Source organism: Hyaena hyaena, unplaced genomic scaffold (genome assembly GCF_003009895.1).
Source record: "Hyaena hyaena isolate Hyena2069 unplaced genomic scaffold, ASM300989v1 scaffold_1915, whole genome shotgun sequence".
Taxonomy (NCBI): Eukaryota; Metazoa; Chordata; class Mammalia; order Carnivora; family Hyaenidae; genus Hyaena; species Hyaena hyaena.
In genome coordinates this window covers 113,101-127,019 of record NW_024082552.1, presented here as the reverse complement: position 1 = coordinate 127,019, position 13,919 = coordinate 113,101, and the positions used below count along the sequence as shown (strand labels likewise).

At 37.1% G+C, this 13,919-nt stretch overlaps 1 pseudogene; it reads right to left on the bottom strand.

Annotated features, from left to right (window-relative positions):
* Positions 1–3,659: 3,659 nt before the first annotated feature.
* Positions 3,660–11,431, bottom strand: LOC120226947 (annotated as a pseudogene).
* Positions 11,432–13,919: the final 2,488 nt, after the last annotated feature.

Sequence of the window (13,919 nt, the reverse complement as noted above, 5' to 3'; positions counted from 1 at the left end):
CTTATAGATTCTGGATATTAACCCTTTATCTGATATGTCATTTGCAACTATCTTTTCCCATTCCGTTGGTTGCCTATTAATTTTCTGGGTTGTTTCCTTGGCTGTGCAGAAGCTTTTAATCTTGATGAGGTCCCAATCATTTATTTTTGCTCTTGATTCCCTTGCTTTTGGGGATTACCTGATACTGTTTTTAATGAGAATTTATTTTATTTTATTTTATTTTTTAGAGGCAGAGTGTAAGCAGGGGAGGGCCAGAGAGAGGAAGACACAGAATCTGAAGCAGGCTCCAGGCTCTGAGTTGTTAGCACAGAGCCTGAAGCAGGGCTCAAACTAACAAACCACAAGATCATGACATGAGCCGAAGTCGGATGCTTAACCAACTGAGCCACCTAGGAGTCCCTAAATAATTTTTTAAGAATCACTTTGTAATAAGCAGATCAATCACAAGCTACAAAAATTAAGTTAACCAGTATCTCCTGATATTCAGTGCTTTGTCTACAAAATGAATAATTCATAACTAAGCAGTTAAAATGATTCCTGAATTAATTCTGTGTTATGTGTGTCACAGTCGTAAACAAACTTGTTTTGCTCCTCCGTTTGTTTGCTCTTTATACTAGGTATTGGAGGGCTAGTGAAAAATTACTAGTTCTTCTTCTGCTAGTTCTTCTCCTAAAACTTGAAGAAGCATGGAGTGAATAAATGCTAACAGGTTTCTGAAAATGGACTGTCCCCAAAGCTACATCTACTCTCTCCCTGCCCATTTCCAGCCTGATTTAAGCTTAGGGGAAGGCAATGACAGAAACTAGTGTTTTTAAAATCCAAAGGCAGGAATATCTGCTGCCTCTCTCAGAGAAAGCCGAGAAAGGAAGCAAGTACCCCATAGTGGGAATGGCTACATGGTCCTGGTTTGATCTTACTGAGGTTTCCCTATGACTCTAGCAAGATATGAAGATAATAAGATAATTTCTGTGTTCCAAAAGACAGCATGAAGATGATAAAGGGTTATCACAATATCATGGATACCAGGTGCCAAGGTAGAGTAGAACACATCCCATCTACCTAGGAAAACACAAGAAATACTGAAGACTGAGCTGCGTCCTAGAGTCATTTGGTCACATACAAGCCTTGACTTCTTCATAACAAAAATTGAACACTTCAGCAGATTATCAGTGGAGAACAAATTCTGTCATCTAATTATCACAAAAACATTACCATGATTTATGGAATACAGAACTATAATTCAAACTTAGAATTCTCTAACTTCACATGATGATATCTTAATAATTCTGCTATTTGAACTCTAACTCATTTCTATGTTGGTTGAATAGAAGAATGAATAAAATTGAACGCATTTTTCTATAGAGTAAATTAAAGATTCTAATTAATTTCAACTCAGTTTGTAAGTTATTTGATAGAAATTTGATTTTGGATGTAATGCAATAGTTTAGTTCTTATTTGAATTCTTATCAGGTAGATGCTTTTTGGCTTTGTTAGGAGGTATGAATTTTCTCTGACCCAGTTTTGAGGAAATTATGGCCACATTGTATCACCTATGACTCTACTATGACTCTATCAAAATACCCATTTTACGTTATTGTTGGTAATGCATATCTCCAATTAGGTTCCAGTATCCACATAGAACCGTCCTTAAAATCTTTCTATAAAATACCAAAGCTCAACTTTATACCTGCAAGTCAATTTAATAAGGGTTATATGTTTGTAGTTATATTAAATAAATATCACTTATGTTTTAGAATTATAGGGGACAAGTAGCAGGATTATTTATAACAAAGCCAGAAGCAATTGTCTTCATGGAATAATTTTATCTGAAGGAGGCAAGCTGTTTTCCCTCTGAGGAAACCCATAATCATGCAATAAACACAGTGTCATTTGACTAATGACATTTAAGTGCATTTGAAAGTAAGTTACTCTTGGACACCTTCTTATATTCTTAACTTTTTAAAGATATTACTTTCAGAAGGTTTCATTTAAATAAATATTCTTATATTTACACACTTTCATCTTAGGTTTGTTTTTAATATATTCTTGCATTTTCCCAATGCAAGGCATCCACTCTGTTCCAATGCAACATTTTATCATCCAAACATTATTTCTATTATGCAAAAGGTGAAGCTGAGGCTTTAGAATCTTCCTTTTCAAAAATAAACTTTTCTCATTGACAATATGTTGTCTCATAAATTTAAAAATGTATTCATTGGGGCACCTGGGTGGCTCAACCAGTTACGTGTCCAGCTCTTGATTTCGGCTTAGGTCATGATGTCATGATTCGTGAGACTGAGCCCCATGTCTGACTCTGTACTGATGGCACGCAGCCTGCTTTGGATTCTCTCTTTCCCCTCTCTCTGTCCTTCCTCTGCACATGCTCACTCTCTCTCTCTCTCTTTCTCCTCTCTCTCTCTCTCAATATAAATAAGTAAACAAAAAATTAAAACAATTACTTAAAAGTGTACTCATTATATTTTAAAATGGTAATTATAAATTTATATCAATTATAGCTTAATTTTTTAAAGTTTTGTTTTATCTTTGAGAGAAAGAGAGAGCATGAACAGAGAAGGATCAGAGAGAGAAAGAGAGATTCCCAAGCAGGGTATATACAGAGCCCAAAGGGGGGGTTGGTATCACAAAAATTGAGATCATGACCTGAGCTGAAATCAAGAGTCAGAAGCTCAACCAATTGAGCCACCCAGGCAACCTTTATATCAATTATAGTTTAAAAACAAAAACATATACTAATTCTACATGTGCAAAGAAAATTCCACTCAACTCAAATGGAAGTCTCATCCATACAATGAAGTGCTATAATCTCAGAAAGTATATTTGTTCTTCAAGTACCTCTCTTATATTCTGCACAATGTAGAAACAATCTGAGACTATCAGAAATATAAGTTTCACCACCATATACTACATAGTTAAGCATGTATGTTTATGGCCAAGAAGAAGATGCAGGAACAAGTTGGTTTTCGTTACAGAGTAAAGCAGAAGAGCCACGCAAGATGCCTGACAAGGAAACCTGAGAGATGAACTGACAAAGTGTGAAATGTAACAGGGACAAAGATAGGAGTTTTGACATAAATGACAACCCATTTCTCACTTACCTCTGATGCCTTAGGCTGCAAATCAAGGGAAAGATTTTGTGCAGGAGAATCAGCGGGGGCTAATCCAGCGTAGCTATCATCCAACAGAAGTGATGGTATAAAAAATAAATAAATCAAAGATTAAGGGATTAGTATTTAATACCAGCTGACTAAAGACAGAGAAATACCACATGCACTAAGCTTCTTCTTTTCCTATTAAATAACACATAAGCGATTTTTTATTTAATAGTTGTTTTTTTCTCATTAAACTTTTGTTTTAATGGGTCTCAAGATTCTGTGACAGAGTTTTGGTCAAGTTGCTTCCATTAAAAAGTACTGATTTTAAAAACTAATAACTTGAAATGGCCAAATACACACACACACACACACACACACACAAATGGTCCACAGAACACTCCCCTTTCCTTCTGAAAGCTTTATGATGCATTGTGATCATTCACCAGTCTTTTACTTTAAACTTAAATGGCTAATTGACACAAATAGTTCTGAGATGTTTCTTCTACCACTGATTAAGCTTGGGGTGGCAGATATTGGAGATCGCATTCATTTAGCCTTCTGAGCTTACTAGGCAGGCTTGGTGCCCTTGCCAGCTCTAGCTGCCTTCTTGTCCACTGCTCTGATGACACCCACAGTGATTATCTATGTCATGCCACAAACAGTAAAACATCCCAGAGGAGGATAGTCAGAGAAGCTCTCAACATACAGAGAGCTGCCAGGAACCATATCAAAGATGGCAGCATCACCAGAGTTTAATAACTTGGGGCCATCTTCCAGTTTATTCTGAGAATGACAATCAATCTTCTCCTTCAGCTCAGCAAACATGCAAGCAATATGAGCTATATGACAACCCGGCACAGGTGTATATCCAAGCACTGATTTGGCCTAGATGGTTCCGGATAATCACCTGAGCCATGAAGCCAGCTGCTTCCATTGGTGGGTCATTTTTGCTGTCACCAGCTACACTGGCACAGTGAGCATCTTTGACAGATACATTCTTGACACTGAAGCACATACAATCGCCAGGAAGAGCCTCACTCAGAGTTTCATGGTGGATTTCAAAAGACTTTACTTCAGGTGTAACATTGACTACAGCAAAGGTGACCACCATTCTAGGTTTAGGAATCCCAGTGTCCACTCAGCCCATAGGGACAGTATCAATACCACCAATTTTATAGTTGTCCTGGGGGGGAAGACACAAGGGTTTGGCAGTTGGACAAGTTCGTGACATAATGCAATCCAAAGCTTCACACAGTGTGGTTGCACTAGCGCTGCCATCTTTACAGGAGACTTTCTATCCCTTGGACCAAGGCATGGGAGCACTTGGCTCCAGCATGTTGTCACCATTCCAACCAGAAACTGGCACAGATACTACTGTGTCACAGTTGTAATCAATTTTCTTAATGTAGCTGCTGACTTCCTTAATAAATTCCTTGTATATTTTCTGGCTGTAGGGTGACTCAGTGGAATCCATTTTGTTATCACCAACAATTAGTTATTTCACACTGAGTGTGTAAGCCAGAAGGGCATGCTCACGGGTATGCCCATTCTTGGAGATATTGGCTTCAAATTCACTAACATCAACAGCAACAGTCAGGACATCATAGTCAGCCTTAAGACGTTCCTGTAATCACATTTTTGATAAACAGTATCTGTGTCCTGAGGCATCAGTGATGGTCACAAAGTACTTGCTGGTCTTGAATTTCCACAGAGAGGTATCAATGGTGATACCGTGTTCACATTCAGCTTTCAGTTTGTCCAAGATCCAGGCATATTTGAAGGATGCCTTTACTATCTCAGCAGCTTCCTTCTCAAATTTTTTATAGTTTATCAAGCCCATCACATTTATAGATCAGATGGCCAGTAGTGGTAGTCTTGCCCAAATCTACAAGTCTAATGACAATGATGTTGATGTGATTCTTTTCCTTTCCTGTTTTGTCGCAAGTTTGGAAGTGGTTTTCATGACACCTGTGTTCTGCCAGAAAACCCACTGTAACAAAGAAATAGCGGGACGCCTGGGTAGCTCAGTCTGTAAGCGTCCAACTTCGGCTCAAGTCATAATCTCACAGCTGGTGGGTTCGAGCCCAGCATCGGGCTCCATACTGACAGCTCAGAGCCTGGAGCCTCCTTTCGATTCTGTCTCTCTCTCTCTCTCTCTCTCTGCTCTTCTCCCACCTGTGATCTGTCTCTCTCAAAAATAAATATAAAACATTAAAAAAAAAAAAGAAATAGCTGTATTTTATTTCTCACTGAATGCATGTAATGAAATTCTCATATTTGATTTCCCAGAATATTCATATAACAAAAATAGTTACCAGTTCTCATACATTGGGAGAAGAAATTTTCCCTTATAATTAATTTCTGTCAAATGAAGAGGATACATGTGGCAAAGAGGCTCTTAACATTCTCCCCAGTTTCACTAAACCCTAGGCTTCTTCCTGACCAAAGGAACTTCCCTTTTTGCAGAGCATTCATTTTAGAAAACTGGTAATTGTAAATTCTTTCTCTGTCCCTTTGAGACATATGGAAATCTTTTAAAAAATCATCTCGCCAGTTTTATGATCCAAGATTGTCATTGTCAAGAATCTGGAAGCAATTCCTGTAATCACCAAGAAAAATTAGAGCCTATATCACACAGCTCTGTTAAGAAAGTAGGGGCCCAAGTTCAGTGGGTGCCAGTTAGCAAGGCTACTCACACAGAAAATCATTTGCAAACTCAGGAAAAATTCAATGTGCTAGACACATTCCATTAGCCAACCTCTTCTATCCTTTGTACTAGCTCACCTTAGTGAGGAAGGAAGGAAGGAAGGAAGGAAGGAAGGAAGGAAGGAAGGAAGGAAGGAAGGAAGGAAGGAAGGAAGGAAGGAAGGAAGGAAGAGAGGAAGGAAGGAAGAGAGGGAGAAAAAAACATAACCTCTCATCTTTTGTTTCAATGGAACTGAGACAGACTGAGCTCTGGACTCTTTCCACTATTGCAATATTCTTGAATAAAGCCTTCCTTGCCAATTTAACTTTGCCCAGTGTAATGTTTGTCTTGACATATGCATCCACATTTTGCATCTTCATAAGAAAACACAGTCATCATTCATACATCATTTCTTTATTCAGAACACACATTTATTCATTAATCCTGAAAATGTCTGTTGATATCTGGTACATGCCAGAGTCTTTAGAGTGTAGGGATAAAAAAGATGAAATATTATCACTCCTTATTTTTTAATGGCCAGAAATCTTAAAGTTCTATTTGTAAAGTATATGCTGGAAGTAAGGATTCTTTTGGGAGAAAAAGACTACCCAATCTGGGGCCTCATGATTTGCTCAGGAGTTTTTCATTTGTTTATTTTTATTTGTTTATCTTGTTTACTTGCTTGTTTTTGCTTGTTTATCTTTTCTGAACCTGGGTCCTGAAAAGGACCCAAACTCTCTTAACAAAGCTGCAAAGAGAAATTTTAGAAGGCTGGGAGTTTTACAATGATTTTGGTGCCAGGAGAAGAAAGGAGCTTTTATTCACTTCTTTTTATAATCATTTAATTATTTGCTTCATTTATATTCCTTTCAGATATGAGCATGCAAATGGAAAGTTGAATAGGTGCTTTGTTTTTCTGCTCATCCCTTCATAGAGAGGGAAATCTAATTTCAGCTTTATGTGTAAGCTGCTGACTGAACAGCAGTGTGCTACCCCCAGATGATGTCAGTCATATGACCCTATAGTCATTCATAGTGATTTGGGAAGAGGCATATTTTTGTGCATGGGAAGAGGCAAAGTGACCATTGTTTTGAATTTGATACAACTATACAATTAGATCCTGTCTATTAGAGCCTAAACTTTACCTCTAGGGTATATACTTAAGTTGTCATGTTGTACCACCAGTTAGCAAAATGGCAACGCAACTTTCTTACAGAAGGAACATAAGTTACTTTAGAGAATGTGGGACACATCAAAGAGACATACAAAGTGAGAGTAGCTTCCAGGTAGTTTTTTACCAAAGATGGTATTATCTAGAATGAATATTTAACGTGGCAAAGTACATTCACCATGACACTAATTCTAAAATAAGAGACCACTTATCCTTTCCAAAGCCATGAGGAGACAAATCTGCTACATCCTATTAATGACAGCTATTTAATAATGTTAAGAAATAACTCAAGAACTAAAGATAGGTTTTGACAGGACTTTGAAGTAAATCTACTATTCTGTATCCATGTGTCTTTATTTTGAAAGGATGAAGTGAAATTTGCTGAAGAGGCCAGAGGAAGGGAGAGAAATTGTATGCATCTTGATGTGTGATTCACTAACTGGAAGTTAAAAAGTATAACTTCAGTGGGATCTACAAAAGAGATCAACACGTCTGGAACAAACCATAAGAAAGAAGTAAACCACAAAGGCCACTTATCCAGTTAAGAGTCTAACAAAGTTAATAATTAGAGAAACTACCTCCTCTATACATTCTGATTATGTAGAACTTATGGTTCAGCTTGGACGGAACCAAAGCACACATGAAAAAATACTAAATAAAAAATTGCTGAGACTTAGCAATTTTATCTTTTATTAAAAAATGTTTACTTATTTATTTTGAGAGAGAGACAGAGCAAGCATGAGCAGGAGAGGGGCAAAGAGAGGAGGGAGAGAATCCCAAGCAGACTCTGCACAGTCAACACAAAGCCTGACACAGTGCTTGATCTCATGATGGAATGTGAGATCATGACCTAAGCCAAAATCAAGAGTCAGATGCTTAACTGAGCCACACAGAAACCATGGATTTTTTTTTTGACATGTAAAGAAGAGAAGCACACTATGAATATGAAAAGAAGTTCATTGAAGAATTATTATTTTTAATAACTAAAAGCTCTAAATTATCTAAATATTCAATAATAAGAGAATGAGTAAATAATAGTTTAGTTATAATAAAAGCCAATATTAAGCAGATATTCAAAATCATGTTTAAAAACTTAATGATGCAGAAATACCCAACCTAACCTTAGAGAACAAAAGCAGTAGACAAAATACAATTTATGCTAATCACAAGTACATATAATATTACTTATATGTACATATAGAGAAATATTAAAATTTGTGCTAAAATAAAAATATTATCCTTCTCTAGGTGAGCAGATTGTGGATTGTTTTCTTCTTACGTATCTTTTCTACTTCAAATTCCTGCACAAAAAAGATTGTTTTTGTAATCATAAAAAACAACTTTATAAATTAAAAGCTATAAATTTTTGAGGCTAAATTTTTGCTTTACATGTAAGCTAACCAGTTAGCTTGCTACAACTTCACAGATGTGAGAAGATGCAAGATGCTGCGTCAACGGCAAAGGACTTTATTATTCATGACCCAGCAGGCAGCATGAGGCTCATACTCACATTGGTCTCCTTGCCCCCCAAGTCCCACAGGGGGAGGGCAGATGATGCGGTTTAGGACCAGGGACCCAGAGTTTAGGAAATCTAGATCTTTGGGAGCTTCTAGCAAACCTGCCTAAAATTAATCTCCAAAGAGAGACAGGACCTTTGTCATTCCCTTCTTCCCTCTGCCCTAAAGGGGGATACTGTTTCCGTCTTTGAAAGCTGTTAGCTCTAAAAACATCCTTGAAAAGAGAGTTTGGAGCAAAACTACCAATGCCTCTTGAAAAGATAATTGTGCAGAAATACAAGAGATGCCTCAGAAGTATGTGACCCATCACAAAACACATTTACAAACTTAGCATCTACTATTTTTTAAAATTTATTCTAAACCTCTTTGCAAAGGAAACAGTGCCTCTAAGACCTTATTTTTACAGTTACGGATACTGCCATCCTGCTCCCCAGCCCCCAGAGCTCTGACCGAGTTCTTCACAGGACAGCATTTGAACTCACTTTAAAGACCTACTAAGAATCTACAGTCTGGATTCTCACTTGTGACATTGCATTTCACTGCTATACAAACATTGGCTTGCCTTTTGGTTCTTATGTGTAGTGTCCAGTATCTCTTACTCCTCAAAGGAATCTGTGACAGAGGGTGTAGCACAGAACTCATATCATGAAGGGAAATCTTTCCACCCACCCTGATGTGTGATGGGGTCACTTTGGTAACCAGCTCATTTCAGCCAGTCAGAATCCAAAGACACAAAATACATTTCTAACATTACTAAGATATATTCTGAGATGACTGCTCTTGTCCCTAAAATGTATAAAAATATGTTATTAGACAAAATGAAATTTTCTGATACTGGTCCACACAGATACAACATGCCCTTCTCTGACAAAGAAGAATCTCCTATTGGCCAAATGGAGTCCACTGATATCTGTGTTATTAATCACCATTCTCTCTGACATTCAGAAAGTTGAATTCCTCCTGCATTCTTGGATCTGTGTGTGTGTGTGTGTGTGTGTGTGTGTGTGTGTGTTTTGCCTTTTCTTTGAGATAGAGATCAAAGTTAAGGTACCAGGAATGACACAGGTGAATGTCACATCACCTACCATAACTGTAACTTTGAAAAAATCACTCAGACTCAGTGATTTTCTTACTACCACCATGTCTAACTTTGCTGGCATTGTATTTAAAAAAAAATTAGATCTATAAAAGTAGTTAGAAATCCTAGAAAAGTCTAAGTAGAACTTTAATGTTCTTACCAATACATACATACATACATACATATATACTGTATATAGGTGAAGACATGTTAGCTTGATGACGGGTGAATGGGAATCCTTTCACTGTGTGTGCTTCAAATCATATCTTCACACTGAACACTTTAAATATATCTCATATTTTATATATCTATTATACTTCAATAAAGCTGGGTGGGGAAGAAAAGCCTCTCTAGGCTGTCTAGAGAAGTTCATAAATAAAATTAAAATAGTAAAATCACACAGCTCCTCTAAAATGTTCATAGGGCCTAGTGATTTAATGAAAAGGCAAGTAACAATTTACTATGATGGTAACTTGTAGGATTTGCAAACACCAATATCTGAGAAAAAATAAGAGAATTAGCAAAGTCTATGCTGATTATGAATTAGCTTTTTTCATGTTTCTGTTCATACCTCCTATTAAATAAGTGCTTTGGTTTAAATTGAATTAATGATTTTATTGATCCACAATGCTTTCCTTTTACTCAATCTATTATACTACCAATGATTAAATAAATAAATAAAACTCCATGCTATGAACAATGGTAGGCACATTGATGAGTCAAAAAAATAAGTCATATTTTTAATACTGATATTTATGAGAAGTCAATAAAAACATTAGAGAACAGAAGTAGATAATCATATCCTTTTTTCTTTCTTTGTCAATAGCTTAAATAGGTCCATATTTTATAAATATTTTTGAGCCCTACTTGGTTTCACTTAGCATGAACATTTTCCAATATCATTACGAAGCTTTATTGTAATCAACTATATAGAAGTAACATAACTTATTTAACTATTCACCTTTGGGTACTAGTTATTTTCTTATTTTTCACATTTACAAAAAAAGCTGCCTATTTTTTCTGTTATGAATATTCCAGATCATAAATTGGAGACCATATTATTTCCTAAGCTAGAGTCCTAGAAGTAGATTACTATATTATTGAAGGATGGGATCATTTCTAAGGGTCTAGATATGCTACTGACAAATTGCCATCCAATATGTTGTATCTATGTACACTTCTTTTGTACTCCATGGGAATTTTCATCCCACTGGACTCCTCTCAGAATTCATTACTAAAATATTAGAAGAAAAATACATTTATTTTTTTACATTTTTAAATGTTTATTCAGTTTTGAGACAGAAACAGACCATGAGCAGAGGAGGGGCAGAGAGACAAGGAGACAAAGATTCTGAGCTGTCAGCACAGAGCCTGATGCGGCGCTCATACCCACAAACCCTGAGATCATGACTTAAGCCTAAGTCAGACGTTTAACCGACTGAGCCATACAGGAGCCCCACATTCATTTTGGTTTTAATTTATGTTTCCTTATTGAGAACTAAAATTAAATTTTTTTCTCATAAAAATGTACCATTAGTATTTCTTCTTCAGCACCTTCTTAGTCTTATATGATTTTTCAAAGGCTTTTTCAATCTCTATTTTACTCTCCTGTTCCAAGAGGCTAGGAAGCTAAAAAACTATATTTTCCCCTAGTCCCTTAATGTAAATTGGGTTGTACCTATCAGAGAGAATGATTTCTGATGGAAGTGGAGGCTGATGCCGCTTTTCTGCTGTGGCACCAGTAGCCAGGTGGCTTCCAGTGAGGAGCCTGAAATTAAGTCCTTCATTAGAAACGACCGCAGGCCGCACATAGTCCCAGTTCCAGGAAAAGCCTCAGCTGAAGCCACCCTCAGACTGCCCTCAGATCTGCCAATCAAAAGAAATGTGTAACATTCCTGTAGTCTTGGAGAGGAGTCAGGGCTGGGAACTCCAGGTGGTTACTTTGTACAAACTTGCCAATCATTCACGGCTTGCAGAAGCCCCTCGTAGATTCTCTGAGCCCACCTCATAATTGGTCATTTTAAAAGACTCTCAAAGGTCATGATTGGGTCCCGCCAAATGTAACGGATGCCTCGCAGATACTGAATGGTCAAAACTGTTACTATGCTGTTACTATGGGCATTGTACAATTATGATTGGTGCTTATGTAATGATGCAAAATGTACAACGTGTGCACGGTAACACCCCCGCCCTTCCCCCATAAAAACCCTGCTCACCACTGTTTGGGGCTTCACCTTGCTGGCGCTGCGCTGGGAGACGGGTGAGCCCCTGCTCGAGCTTGTAATAAAGACCCTTTTGTTCTTGCATCGGTGCTGGCTCCTTGGAGGTCTCTGGGGACTCGCGATTCAGGCACAACACCAGTGCATGTAGACGTTGGCAGTGCCTATTTTCCACATTCTGTTGTCTATTCACCAGCTTCATCAATGTAGAGCACTTGTGACATAATCAGCAAAGCTTCTAGCAGAGAAAAATTGGGATCCTGGCCGTTTCAAGACAAGATTCTTCTTGTGACTCCCTGATTCCCACTTCCTAGCCATTCTAAAAATTTTGAAAGCACTTCTCTTAAATTTCTTTCTGATACAAAAATCTGCAGTGATTTTCATTTCCTACATGAAACATGGCTGAAACATTGTCTATTCCTCAAGTCTTCAGGTTTCTGTCCTATGGCATATTTCACAGAAGACTTTTAGTGATTTTTTTTGTAAAGCATTGCACAACCAATATTAAGTATTAGATAACCCTCTTCATAAAGGGTTTTTAATTACTATGTCCTAGTATTAGTACCAATGTATCTATTAGTATTTATTCATTCCAGGATCTTTGATTTCTATATTCTGGATTCCATATTTTTTCTAGACTACTCGCTAATTCCTTTTATTACTTTTTAAATTATGAAATATACTTTAGCTTTTAAAACATTTAGAAAATGTAAAGGTTACAGTTATTTTAGATTTTAATTTTTTTTAACGTTTATTTATTATTGACAGACAGTGAGAGACAGAGCACGAGCAGAGGAGGGGCAGAGAGAGAGGGAGACAGAATCTGAAGCAGGCTCTAGGCTCTGAGCTATCAGAACAAAGCCCGATGTGGGGCTCAAACCCACAAACCGCGAGATCATGACACTTAGGTTTTTCCCATAACTTGGCTATACAAATAAAGCTGCAGTGAATACAGGGTTGCATATATCTTCTTTTGCATATATCCTTTAAAATCGCCATTTTCATTTTCTTTAGATAAATACCCAGAAGGAGAATTGCTGGATCACAGGATTTTTTAAAAAATTTTTTGAAGAATCTCCATAGTTCTTTCTGTAGAGGCTACACCAGTTACATTCCCATCTACAGTGCACAGGGGTTCCCTTTGGTCGACACCATCATTTCTTGTCTCTTTGACAACAACCATTTTGATTGGTGTGAGGTGATATCTCATTGTGGTTTTGATTTTTATTTTCCTGACGATTAATGATGCAGAACACCTTTTGATGTACCTATTGGCCATCTGTTTATCTTCTTTGGAAAAATGTCTACTCAGGTTTTCTGTCCATTTATAAATCATATTGTTTGGGTTTTTTTTTTTTTTTTTGGCTATACAGTTGATGAGTTCTGCATAAATTTGGACATTATCCCTTTATTAAATAAGTGATTTGCAAATATTTATTCTCAATCAGCAGATTGTCCTCTCATTTGGTTGTTTCCTTCAATGTGAAGAAATGTTTTAGTATGTTATAGTTTCACTTATTTTTGCTTTTATTGCTTTGCTTTTGGTGTCATATTTAAAAAAAAAAATCATCTCTGGGGCGCCTGGGTGGCTTAGTCGGTTAAGCGTCCAACTTTCGCTTAGGTCATGATCTCGCAGTTCGTGGGTTCGAGCCCCGTGTCAGGCTCTGTGCTGACTGCCAGCTCAGAGCCTGAAGCCTGTTTCAGTCTGTGACTCCCTCTCTCTCTGACCCTCCCCTGCTCACACTGTCCCTCTCTCTCTCTCCTAGAAATAAATAAAACATTAAAAAAAATAAAAAAAATAAAAAAAATCATCTCTAAGACCTAGGTCAAGGATCTTATTGACTATATTTTCTTGTAGAAGTTTCCAGTTTTCATGTCTTACATTCAAGCCTTGATTTATTTTGAGTTAATTTTTGTGTATGGTGTATGACAGTGGTCCAGTTTCACTGAAGAGACAGTTCTTTGCCTATTGTATGTTTTTGGCTTCTTTGTCATAAATTACTTAACCATATATGCATGGTTTTGGTTCTAGGCCCTCTATTCTGTTCTATTGACCTATGTGTCTCTTTTTATGCTAATGCCATACTGTTTTAATTACTATAACTTTGTAATATAGTTTGAGTCTGGGACCATGG